A 13,463-nucleotide genomic window follows, 5' to 3' on the forward strand; every position below is an offset into this window, starting at 1 on the left:
TAAGTATTGTCTTTACATTCATATAAATTCTTTGTGGGGAGGTTACACTTATTATTTCTGTCTTTAAAATTTCAGTGGAGAGGTTACACTTAGCGCAATGTCCATTGGCATTTCTATATAATATCACCTTTTAAAATTTTTGTGGGGAGGTTACACCTTCCCCACAACATTTTCTATGTGTTCTTTCCAATTTAACTTGATCGTAATTGTAATAATTAAGTATTTAGTTGAATTTACGGCTTTTAGATTAGACTGATTTATCGTGTAGCCGAAGTTTAACGAGTTCCTTTTAGCACTCATGTGGATGACCTCACACTTTTCGTTATTTAGGGTCAACTGCCACTTTTAACACCATTCAGATATTTTTCCTAAATCGTTTTGCAGTTTGTTTTGATCTTCTAATGACTTTATTGGTCGATAAACGACAGTGTCATCTGCAAACAACCCAAGACGGCTGCTCAGATTGTCTCCAAAATCGTTTATATAGATAAGGAACAGCAAAGGGCCTATAACACTACCTTGGAGAACGCCAGAAATCACTTCTGTTTTACTCGATGACTTTCCGTCAGTTACTGCTAACTGTGACCTCTCTGACAGGAAATCACAAATCCAGTCAAATAACTGAGACGATATTCCATAAGCATGCAATTTTACTACGAGCCGCTTGTGTGGTACAGTGTCAAAAGCCTTCCGGAAATCCAGAAATACGGAATCGATCTGAAATCCCTTGTCAATAGCACTCAGCACTTCATGTGAATAAAGAGCTAGTTGTGTTTCACAGGAACCATGTTTTCTAAACCCGTGTTGACTGTGTGTCAATAGACCGTTTCCTTCGAGGTAATTCATAATGTTCGAAAACAATATATATTCTAAAATCCTGCTGCATATCGACGTTAACGATATGGGCCTGTAATTTAGTGGATTACTCCTACTACTTTCTGGAATATTGGTGTGACCAGTGCAACTTTCCAGTCTTTGGGTACGGATGTTTCGTCGAGCGAACGGTTGTATATGATTGTTACGCATGGAGCTAATGTATCAGCATATTCCGAAAGGAACCTATTGGTATACAGTATGGACCAGTAGACTTGCTTTTATTAAGTGATTTAAGTTGCTTCACTACTCCGAGGATATTTACTTCTACGTTACTCATGTTGGCAGCTGTTCTCGATTCGAATTCTGGAATATTTACTTCGTCTTCTTTTTTGAAGGCATTTCGAAAGGCTGTGTTTAGAAAGAGTACAGGCCTCAAGATCAACACTGAAGTCATCTAGACTTTAGACGCCGAGACTAACTGTGGAAAAAAACGGTTTTTAACTTTTTTTGCTGAACACACCTAGTATCGCATAGATCTTTGTCTAGATGTGGTCATCGCCTTCAAGGGGTACACCCTGCTCACTCTATGGCGGTTTCGTCACGAAACATGCATAATAGATCGAAACGAAATGGTTCAAATGTCTCTGAGCACTATGGGACTTAACAGCTGAGGTCATCAGTCCCCTAGAACTTAGAACTACTTAAACCTAACTAACCTAAGGACATCACACACATCCATGCCCGAGGCAGGATTCGAATCTGCGACCGTAGCAGTCGCGCCGTTCCTGACTAAAGCGCCTAGAACCGCTCGGCCACCGCGGCCGGCAGGAAATAACACTTTCTTGTAATATCGAAATATGTTACAAACTGTAGGGCGATGATGTTTAACAACTAAATGCAGTAGTGCGTCTGTATCCGTAATACGTGGAGGGACATGTGCGATGCTCGGTACACTAGTTTATTCAGACAATCGAACTGCATCGTCTTGTCTACCAATAAAAACTATACATATATTTGTAATAACATGAATCTCTTTTATTATTGCTAATGCAAGTACAATAGAAATGTATGCAGCGCAACCTAGTAAACAAAAAATTTAATACAGCTATACATTTCACATCTACAGTACTTATTTATGGATAGCATTAACTCTTTAAATAATACTTAATCTTGGACCGTCCAAGCATGCTTTACGAGCAGCTAAGTCATGAATTATTTTTTTTTTTTTTCTGGACTGATTTTATGCGGACAGTAAGCTGCAACCATAAACAAATGGGAACTCAGACTGTCAAAGGGGAGACGAGTGGTATGATAGGGATCGCTGGTTCCTTTTGTTTGGTGCTGCTGTTGGCAGTAGTTAAAGCTCTATACAAAGGGAAGTATGGCCATCCTTTCCCCTGCGTTTGCCGCCGTCTGCAGTTCAGGATTGCCCGAAACCGTGTCACGTGACATTAGCAGGCACTGTGAGCCTAAGCGTTACGTGTGAAGCATAAGAAGTGTTGTGTATCTTCGAAGTTGTAAGTAGAATAATGCCTCTGTGCCATGCTTTTGGCTCTTCGTTTCGAGGCGCAGAGAGAGGAAAACTGTACAGAAATCCTTCCGAAGGGAGAGACGCAACAGGAAGGAGAATATTGGTCGCAATGGGAAAGGTTGCAGGAACTCGATTTAACCATAAAAAAAGGTCAGAAGAGCTAATAGGATGTTTTCAGCCTGGGGGGGATGTTTTCAGACTGATATTTTCACTCTGCAGCGGAGTGTGCGCTGTTATGAAACTTTCCTGGCAGATTGTAACTGTGTGCCGGACCGAGACTCGAATTCGGGACCTTTGCCTTTCGCGGGCAAGTGCTCTACCATCTGAGCTACCCAAGAACGAATCACGTCTCGTCACACGCCAGTACCTCGTCTCCTACTTTCCAAACTTCACAGAAGCTCTTCTGCGAACCTAGCAGAATTAGCACTCCTGGAAGAAAGAGACCGACAGCCTGGGGGATGTTTTCAGACTGATATTTTCACTCTGCAGAGAAGTGTGCGCTGTTATGAAACTTTCCTGGCAGATTAAAACTGTGTGCCGGACCGAGACTCGAACTCGGGACTTTTTGCACAAGAGCTTCTGTGAAGTTTGGAAAGTAGGAGACGGGGTACTGGCGGAAGCCGCGCGGGATTAGCCGAGCGGTCTTAGGCGCTGCAGTCATGGACTGTGCGGCTGGTCCCGGCGGAGGTTCGAGTCCTCCCTCGGGCATGGGTGTGTGTGTTTGTCTTTAGGATAATTTAGGTTAAGTAGTGTGTAAGCTTAGGGACTGATGACCTTAGCAGTTAAGTCCCATAAGATTTCACTCACATTTGAACATTTTTACTGGCCGAAGTAAGGCTGTGAGGAGGGGACGAGAGTCGTGGTTGGGTAGCTCAGATGGTGCCGGCACGGTAGCTCAGCGTGTTCGATCAGAGAGCTGGTTGGCCTCTGTAATAAAACACTGAGTGAAAGGATCAACAAAACGAACTTGAACGGACGTCATGCCAAACTCAACGATCAACAACGATCAAAATGGAAAAAAAAGACGGTAGAGCACTTGCCCGCGGAAGGCAAAGGTCCCGATTTCGACTCAGTCCGGCATACGGTTCTAATCTGCCATGAAAGTTTCACCTAATAGGATGGTTTAATGGTAATATAATTACAAAATAGAAATCTTAGAGATAAAACTGCCACTGTTGGGAGATAAAACGAAAAATAGTGAGTGGTACGCTACAGTTATCACGTCTGGTAAAAAATTTGAACTGATTGACTGTACAGTATGGTTTAAACTTATATTTACGATGCTCGCAATAATAAATTGTACTTTGTTCCATGCGATGTAATGTACAAGAGAGAGAAAAAAAAATAGCACTAGACAAGTACCGGACCTACGACCGTTCATTAAAAAAAAAAAAGGGTTCAGATGGCTGTGAGCATTATAGGACTCAACTGCTGAGGTCATTAGTCCCCTAGAACTTAGAACTAGTTAAACCTAACTAACCTAAGGACATCACAAACATCCATGCCCGAGGCAGGATTCGAACCTGCGACCGTAGCGGTCTTGCGGTTCCAGACTGCAGCGCCTTTAACCGCACGGCCACTTCGGCCGGCGACCGTTCATTCAGTAACGATTAACGTTACCAGGCGACTTATTATTACTGTTGCAAACTGACCGCTAATATACATTATATTAATTCAAATACAGTTCTTACTGTTTCGCCGGCCGCGGTTCTAGGCGCTCAGTCCGGAACCGCGCGGCTGTTTCGGTCGCAGGTTCGAATCCCGCCTCGGGCATGGATGTGCGTGATGTCCTTAGGTTAGTTAGGTTTAAGTAGTTCTAAGTTCTAGGGGACTGATGACCACAGATGTTAAGTCCCATAGTGCTCAGAGCCATTTGAATCAAAATGTTGGCCATTGGCAAGTTGGCCGACTTCCCCTATACAGAGCTTTGACAGTAGTAGTGCAGGTCCGGCCTCTACCGGTATCTTACACAACCACAGTCCAAAACATTCCCCGCTTAAAACTGCCACGATATAGTGTCCGTGCAAACCCATGGCAAGGCAGTATCCAAACATGCAAGTGCTTCAGAAGCAGCGGTATATTTTCATCTTCATTTTCTGGACCACTAGTTGACAAGATGCTGGCGGCGTTAGCTTTATCAGTGACGTGGTTTACAATTTCGCTATCCTGCATGATTTGGCGCCCTGAACCTGCACCGTCGACGTTCACCCATTCTAGAACGTCCGCGCTCCGACCATTGTGGACTTAACATGCTGCTCATTGTTTTCCATTAGACTTTGAGAACATTCCACCATACCCAAAATTTTATTCCAGGCTTTTTCAAATTTTGTTCCTTAAGGGCTATTCCATGCTGCTGCGATCATGTGCGTCGCATCTGTCAAATCAATATTTTTATGATTTCCTAACAGACTTTCTTCTCCCGTCTTTTGTCTTTCTAGCAATAATTTACATAGCATTTCTTTTCTGTAACACCGTTTGAAAGTCTCAATAACGCCTTCATCCGCTGGCTATAATCAGGAGCCTACATTAGGTGGAAGAAACAACGCCAGTATGAACTCGTCTTTTCCCTTTTATGTTACCACGCGATGGATGAGTCGGTGCTTTGCCAAGCAGCAGTAACGTTTTCTCCTTTTTGTCATTCTTTAACTGATGGTCTTTTACAGAGAGTACAAAACCTTCCGCAAGCCACTCCGTGGCGCTCTTCTGTGAGCTGTAAGCAACAGGCACCACAGACATGTTATCTTCTCACCAGTGATACTGCATTGGGAAAAAGCAGGATTATTCTATAACATTGATGGATGCGATCAGATGCATTACTCTAACTTGGAGCTGGGTCACAGCGTAAACCATCAACAACGGTTTCCGACATGCGTGAATCACAACCGAAGGAAAAAATGCCGCTGGAACAGAAGACACGTTCGATGCTATCCGCATTGCTGCCAGAAATCAGCTGTGACATTCTCTCAATCAGTGCGAGTATGTAATGTATGTAATAATAGATGACGACCTTGTGAAGGGGGGTGAAGCTGACTCCTGCACGTGGTGCCCCTGCATAGGTACTGGACTAGATTCTCCAGTACTGAACTGAACGTCAGCATTCCAAAAGCATTGCATTATAGGTTTCACTATGAATGGAAACCAAAGGTCTTTATCAAGACCTCACCTTGTGATTGTATCAATCAACATAGAAGGATTGTCTGTTGCCAAAGAAGAACTCCTGCAACATATTGCCAAGGAACCTAGGTGTGATATTTTATGTATACAAGAAACCCATCGAGATGACACCATGAGAAGACCAAAAATCCTTGGGATGAAACTGGCAGTTGAGCGACCCCATAGACAATATGGCAGTGCTATCTTTGTGAGGAACGATATAGCTGTTCTCTCTACCTCACTTACAGAATTCAACAATATTGAAATACTGTCTGTAGAACTGAATGGTTGTATTGTGTCGTCAATTTACAAACCCCCAGGAGCAGATTTCCAATTTTCACCTACAGACAACTACACCAATCAACAAGCTCACTTTATTGTTGGAGATTTCAATAGTCATAGCAGTGTTTGGGGTTATGCTGAGGACGACAGTAATGGTGAAGCAGTTTTGACTTGGGCTGATACCAACCATCTTAATCTTGTCCATGATAATAAACTCCCACCATCTTTTAACAGTGGGCGTTGGAAACGTGGGTATAACCCCGACTTAATTTTTGTTAGCGAGAACATAGCTCACCAATGCAGAAAAACTGTTCTAAATCCGATACCAAATACTCAACACCGCCCCATAGGCTGCCAAGTGTTTGCAGCCATTACTCCTAGAATCACATCATTCCGAAGGCGATACAATTTCAAGAAAGCAGACTGGCAGAAGTTTGCTGATCTCCTTGACTCAGAAGTTTCACGCATAGAACCCTCAGTTTCCAACTATGATGAGTTTGTAGAAGCCGTGAAAAGATGCTCAAGACTCTCAACTCCCAGAGGCTGTCGAGTTAACTACATACCTGGCTTGACAGAAGAATCCGTGAAGCATCTACATAACTATATCCAACTTTTCAATGATAATCCTTACAGCATTGAAACTTTAACTGCTGGCCAAAATTTATCCTCAGCCTTAGCCAAATCCAAAAAAGAACGATGGATAGAGCTACTCGAGAACCTTGATATGTCTAAAAGCAGTCAGAAAGCCTGGCAGTTGCTGCGACGCCTGAACAACGACCCTGTCCACAATCATGGCCATGCAAACATTGCACCAGATCAAATTGCTCATCATCTAGTTCAGAATGGAAGGGTCAATTGTTCTAAAGATAGAACAAAACTCAAAAGAGAACCTGAACGTGAAAACAACCAGATATCAAATGACTTCATCTTACAAGAACTCAGAACCGCAATTCAGAAATGCAAAAATGGTAAAGCGCCTGGTCTAGACGACCTAATGATTGAGCAAATTAAACATTTTGGTCCCATCACGGAAAGATGGCTTCTGCAATTCTATAATGGTTGTCTGAAGCGGAAACAGATCCCTGCCATCTGGAGGAAAACTAAAGTTATTCCCTTACTAAAACCTGGAAAGGGTGCAGCTGATCCCAAGAACTACCGACCGATTTCGCTCCTTTGCCATTTGTATAAAATCTATGAAAGAATGTTGCTAAATAGACTCACTCCCATTGTTGAAAAACAACTCATACCTCAACAAGCAGGTTTCCGACCTGGAAAGAATTGTACAGCACAAGTCCTTAATCTGACTGAACATATTGAAGAGGGATATGAGAAAGGATACATTTCCGGGGCTGTCTTCGTGGACCTCACAGCAGCATATGACACCATTCAACATCGACAATTATTGCACAAAGTCTATTACATCACTAGAGACATTAATTTCACCAGAACTGTGCAGACACTTTTGGAAAACCGGCGATTCTATGTGGAGTTCCAAGGAAGAAAGAGTAGATGGAGAAGTCAAAGGAATGGATTGCCTCAGGGTAGTGTCCTTTCCCCCATATTGTTCAACATATTTACAAATGACCAGCCTCAACCTTCTCTTACAAAGAGTTTCATCTATGCAGATGATCTTGCCTTAGTCACACAAGCCAGAGATTTTGACACAGTAGAAAACCAGCTTACTGTTGCTCTCAAGGACCTATCTGAGTACTACAGAGTCAATAACTTAAGACCGAACCCTGCTAAAACTCAAGTTTGTGCTTTCCACCTACGCAATCGAGAGGCCTATAGAAAACTTACAGTGTTTTGGGAAGATCAAGAGCTTGAACATTGTTTCTACCCCAAATATCTGGGTGTCACCTTAGATCGAACGTTGACCTACAGAAAACACTGCACTAACACCAAGCAGAAAGTTGCTGCTCGTAACAACATCCTGCGGAAGCTCACTGGCAGCGTTTGGGGTGCAGATCCCAAACTACTAAGAACATCAGCCTTGGCCTTGTGTTATTCCGCAGCTGAATACGCATGTCCTGTATGGTACAAGTCATCTCATGCAAAGCAGGTTGATGTGGCCCTGAACGAAACCTGCAGGACAGTAACGGGATGCCTCAAAGCTACACCTATTGATAAACTCCATAAACTAGCAGGTATTGCTCCTCCAGACATAAGGCGTGAAGTCGCAGCCAAACTTGAGAGACATAAAGCAGATCATAACACCGATCACCTGCTACATGGATACCAGCTACCAATTAGTAGACTCAAATCTAGGAGGAGCTTCATGAGAACTACTACACCCCTCACCGGTCGGACTGGAGCAGCCAGACTATCTCAGTGGACAGCAAAATCTGACAGTAACGATTGGATGACTCCTTCTGAGACCCTTCCTCCTGGTGGAAATCAAGTCTGGACAGTGTGGAAGTCTCTAAATCGGCTCAGGAGTGGCGTCGGACGAACTAAGGACAATCTGTTTAAATGGGGCTTCATGAAGGAATCTTCCACCTTGTGTGACTGCGGAGAAGAACAGACAACCAAACATTTAATTAACTGTCCTAGATGTCCTGTATCATGTTCCACACAAGAGCTTGTTGATGTTTCAGACAATGCTGCTGCCGTTGCACAATTTTGGGCTAATACCGTTTAGTTTGTTCTTTTATGATTTGACCTGATTTGTTATATTGTATATATTGTAAATATTGTTGTAATGTTTTTGACTCGAAATAAATAAATAAACGACCTTGTTACAACCGAACCGCTAACTGAAGAGAATCAGGGCCACAGTGACCATGAAGTGAGCGAGGGAGATGAAGAAGAACAGGAAGAAGAAAGAAGTAAAGTACCTATCCCTATGCCACAGAAGCCACTGGAATAGTAAACATGTTCTATGAAGCTAGGCGAGGGAGCAGTGAAATTGCAAATGAAACAAGGGACACAGGACTTAATTTAGAAAGTGTGTATTGGGCAAATAGCAGAGTAAAACAAGCGATCCCTTCACTCCTAAGTAAAGAAGTCTGGTGTGTACTAGATATGCTGCTGTATGTACTGTATTCATGTAAGCTTACGAGGCAATGCTCTACGTAAAATAAAACAAAACTAAATAATTTTGTCCTTCCATTTGTCACCACAATAGACCGAAAACGACTCCTGTTTTTAACAACATAATTGTCAAGGTTGTTTGAATGTTATTACAATCAGATTCCACTGTATATAAAAAAAAGGGGGCGTTTTGGATTTATAGCAAGACCAGGTGAACACACTAAAGGAACACGCTTTTTTTTCTTTACTTTGTCGTGGGTTTACTCCTATTTGAACGAGACTAAATATTTAAGGAAATGGATGCTATACTCACCATCAACAAAGAAACTGTACTGTTTTTGCTGCCTATTATTTGCCTCTGAAAGCGATCCCAACAAAAAATAAATTCATTTCTGGCTTCTGTCAGTGGTGAAAATTGAATCCACAGAGCTCAAAGCACGAAGCGTCACCTGAACGCCTACGAAATTTAGAAAAATGGAAAACACTGTCTGTGGGATTGAAACGTAATAAAACTATTTGCAAAGCTCATCAGAAGATAGTTAATGAAGAAACATTTTACATCGCCTTTTACATATTACACTACTTTTAGCCCAGCAAAATCTTGCTTTCCACGGTCATCGTGAAAACGTTTCATCGGAAAACAGAGGAAATTTCTTAGAACTGATGCAAATATGATACAGTCTTAGGGTTGCCATATCTAGATTGGACCTCGTCGGCATACTCTGAGATGGGGATGTAGAAATGAAGTAAAAATGTGTTTAATGTAATTTCTTTTTATTTAGAACACAGTTACATGGTATCTTTTTACATCGGAAATATATGGTACACCATATTTTTCGGAAGATTTTACTTTCTTCAGCGCCGGCCGCTGTGGGGGATCAGGATCTTCAATGCGGAACCACGCGGCAGCTACGGTTGTAGGTTCGAATCCTGCCTCGAGTATGGATGTGTGTAATGCCCTTAGATTAGTTAGGTTTCAATAGTTCTAAGTCTAGGGGACTGATTACCTCAGATGGTAAGTCCCATAGTGCTAGGAGCCATTTGAATTCTTTACTTTCTTCAGCAAGACTTTTTTCCCTTTTACGTATTTATGAAACTCTGTGCAAGTCAGACGCTGGGTTTCTAAAAAAAAAAAAAATTTCAGATACACGTCGCCTGAAATCTTCACATCATTTTTAGTCAGGTATATTACAGTGTTTTCAATCATTACCGAATCTGGGCTTTCAGATAACGACGTGCAATCAAATACTTGCAATTTATTAAAAGAAATAGCCAATTTCTCTAAGTAATCAAATGGTATTTATATCGTCTCTCTCTCTCTCTCTCTCTTCCCTTTTGATATGAAAATGCTTTGATTTTTTTAATGTAACATGTAGTCAGGATTGTTGGGGAAAAAGGTTGTTGTTGTTGTGGTCTTCAGTCCTGAGACTGGTTTGATGCAGCTCTCCATGCTACTCTATCCTGTGCAAGCTTCTTCATCTCCCAGTTACTACTGCAACCTACATCCTTCTGAATCTGCTTAGTGTATTCATCTCTTGGTCTCCCTCTACGATTTTTACCCTCCACGCTGCCCTCCAATGCTAAATTTGTGATCCCTTGATGCCTCAAAATATGTCCTACCAACCGATCCCTTCTTCTAGTCAAGTTGTGCCACAAACTTCTCTTGTCCCCAATCCTATTCAATACCTCCTCATTAGTTACGTGATCTACCCACCTTATCTTCAGCATTCTTCTGTAGCACCACATTTCGAAAGCTTCTATTCTCTTCTTGTCCAAACTGGTTATCGTCCATGTTTCACTTCCATACATGGCTACACTCCATACAAATACTTTCAGAAACAACTTCCTGACACTTAAATCTATACTCGATGTTAACAAATTTCTCTTCTTCAGAAACGATTTCCTTGCCATTGCCAGTCTACATTTTATATCCTCTCTACTTCGACCATCATCAGTTATTTTACTCCCTAAATAGCAAAACTCCTTTACTACTTTAAGTGTCTCATTTCCTAATCTAATCCCCTCAGCATCACCCGATTTAATTTGACTACATTCCATTATCCTCGTTTTGCTTTTGTTGATGTTCATCTTATATCCTCCTTTCAAGACACTGTCCATTCCGTTCAACTGCTCTTCCAAGTCCTTTGCTGTCTCTGACAGAATTACAATGTCATCGGCAAACCTCAAAGTTTTTACTTCTTCTCCATGAATTTTAATACCTACTCCGAATTTTTCTTTTGTTTCCTTTACTGCTTGCTCAATATACAGATTGAATAACATCGGGGAGAGGCTACAACCCTGTCTCACTCCTTTCCCAACCACTGCTTCCCTTTCATGCCCCTCGACTCTTATAACTGCCATCTGGTTTCTGTACAAATTGTAAATAGCCTTTCGCTCCCTGTATTTTACCCCTTCCAGCTTCAGAATTTGAAAGAGAGTATTCCAGTTAACGTTGTCAAAAGCTTTCTCTAAGTCTACAAATGCTAGAAACGTAGGTTTGCCTTTTCTTAATCTTTCTTCTAAGATAAGTCGTAAGGTTAGTATTGCCTCACGTGTTCCAACATTTCTACGGAATCCAAACTGATCCTCCCCGAGGTCCGCTTCTACCAGTTTTTCCATTCGTCTGTAAAGAATTCGCGTTAGTATTTTGCAGCTGTGACTTATTAAACTGATAGTTCTGTAATTTTAACATCTGTCAACACCTGCTTTCTTTGGGATTGGAATTATTATATTCTTCTTGAAGCCTGTGGGTATTTCGCCTGTCTCATACATCTTGCTCACCAGATGGTATAGTTTTGTCATGGCTGGCTCTCCCAAGGCCATCAGTAGTTCTAATGGAATGTTGTCTACTCCCGGGGCCTTGTTTCGACTCAGGTCTTTCAGCGCTCTGTCAAACTCTTCACGCAGTATCGTATCTCCCATTTCATCTTCATCTACATCCTCTTCCATTTCCATAATATTGTCCTCAAGTACATCGCCCTTGTATAAACCATCTATATACTCCTTCCACCTTTCTGCCTTCCTTTCTTTGCTTAGAACTGGGTTGCCATCTGAGCTCTTGATATTCATACAAGTGGTTCTCTTCTCCTCAAAGGTCTCTTTAATTTTCCTGTAGGCAGTATCTATCTTACCCCTAGTGAGACAAGCCTCTTCATCCTTACATTTGTACTCTAGCCATCCCTGCTTAGCCATTTTGCACTTCCTGTCAATCTCATTTTTGAGACGTTTGTATTCCTTTTTGCCTGCTTCATTTACTGCATTTTTATATTTTCTCCTTTCATCAATTAAATTCAATATTTGTTCTGTTACCCAAGGATTTCTATTAGCCCTCGTCTTTTTACCTACTTGATCCTCTGCTGCCTTCACTACTTCATCCCTCAGAGCTACCCATTCTTCTTCTACTGTATTTATTTCCCCCATTCCTGTCAATTGTTCCCTTATGCTCTCCCTGAAACTCTCTACAACCTCTGGTTCTTTCAGTTTATCCAAGTCCCATCTCATTAAATTCCCGCCTTTTTGCAGTTTCTTCAGTTTCAATCTGCAGTTCATAACCAATAGATTGTGGTCAGAATCCACATCTGCCTCTGGAAAAAAGGTAAAGGATATTTAAGATTCTGTTGGAGTCGCGTATATTCTGCATGTTCGTAAATGCGACTTACATATACGCCAATGATTATCAAGGTTGCTACGCAGGTACAAATGTTAGTAAAAATGAGTATAGTTTTGCTTGTAATGATTTAACTGCGCTATCTAAACTCGTGGCTAGCTCAAAGATAATCAGAAGTAGCATGAAACCGTTACTGTTATAGCCCGTTAAATTAATTGTTGCGAAGAGAGAAATGATGTAACCACCTACGTGGCGTAGGGATTTTTACTCACAATAAATAATTTTCATTGAGACCGAGTTGGCTTCATTTTGAGTTAAGCATTTTATTGACAGTATAAATTTAATTGCGAAGCCAAGGAGATCGTAAGGAAAAGCTAGGCCTCGTTACCTGCTGCAATTTATCTATGCAATTCCGTAAGAATTCTGATAAAATGAACTTGCAAATATTAATACTGGAAAATTGCTGTCATTATTCAAAGTATTTATAATGTTAACTTGAGGGTGAAGCCTAATATTTAATTAAATATTACGTAATGACCGCCTGTGCCCCATCACGACAAAAGAAAGTCTGATCGGCAATCTTCTATACAACTCACCTTAAATAATTACGTTTCACTTAAATATTTCCACACGGAGGGAGGGGTTTTGAATAAGAACTGGAGAAATGACTGTTTTACCGAATGTTATAAACTCTAATACTCTATCTGACAGAACAGCTAAGCGACTTAATTCTTCCACAGCGGAGACAAAAATAGAATTCGATCTTTGAACCAAGTCTTTTTTAATCTTAATGAGATAAGACGTCCAGGCTACAAAGATTGGCTTTACATTGTATAGTTATTCTTTGATGCTAAAATATGTTTTATTTACATATTTAACACAAAAATATCATATTGACGAGGTGTAGATTTTATAGCTATCTGTCGTATTAGCTACGGTTTTTATCAATAGAAATATACCTAGTTTTGTACCTTTTTTAGACTTCACATTTACACGTCTGGTATAGGTATAGTTTAATTTTATTGGGCTATACATATGGTA

Source organism: Schistocerca serialis, chromosome 10 (genome assembly GCF_023864345.2).
Source record: "Schistocerca serialis cubense isolate TAMUIC-IGC-003099 chromosome 10, iqSchSeri2.2, whole genome shotgun sequence".
NCBI classification, from domain to species: Eukaryota; Metazoa; Arthropoda; class Insecta; order Orthoptera; family Acrididae; genus Schistocerca; species Schistocerca serialis.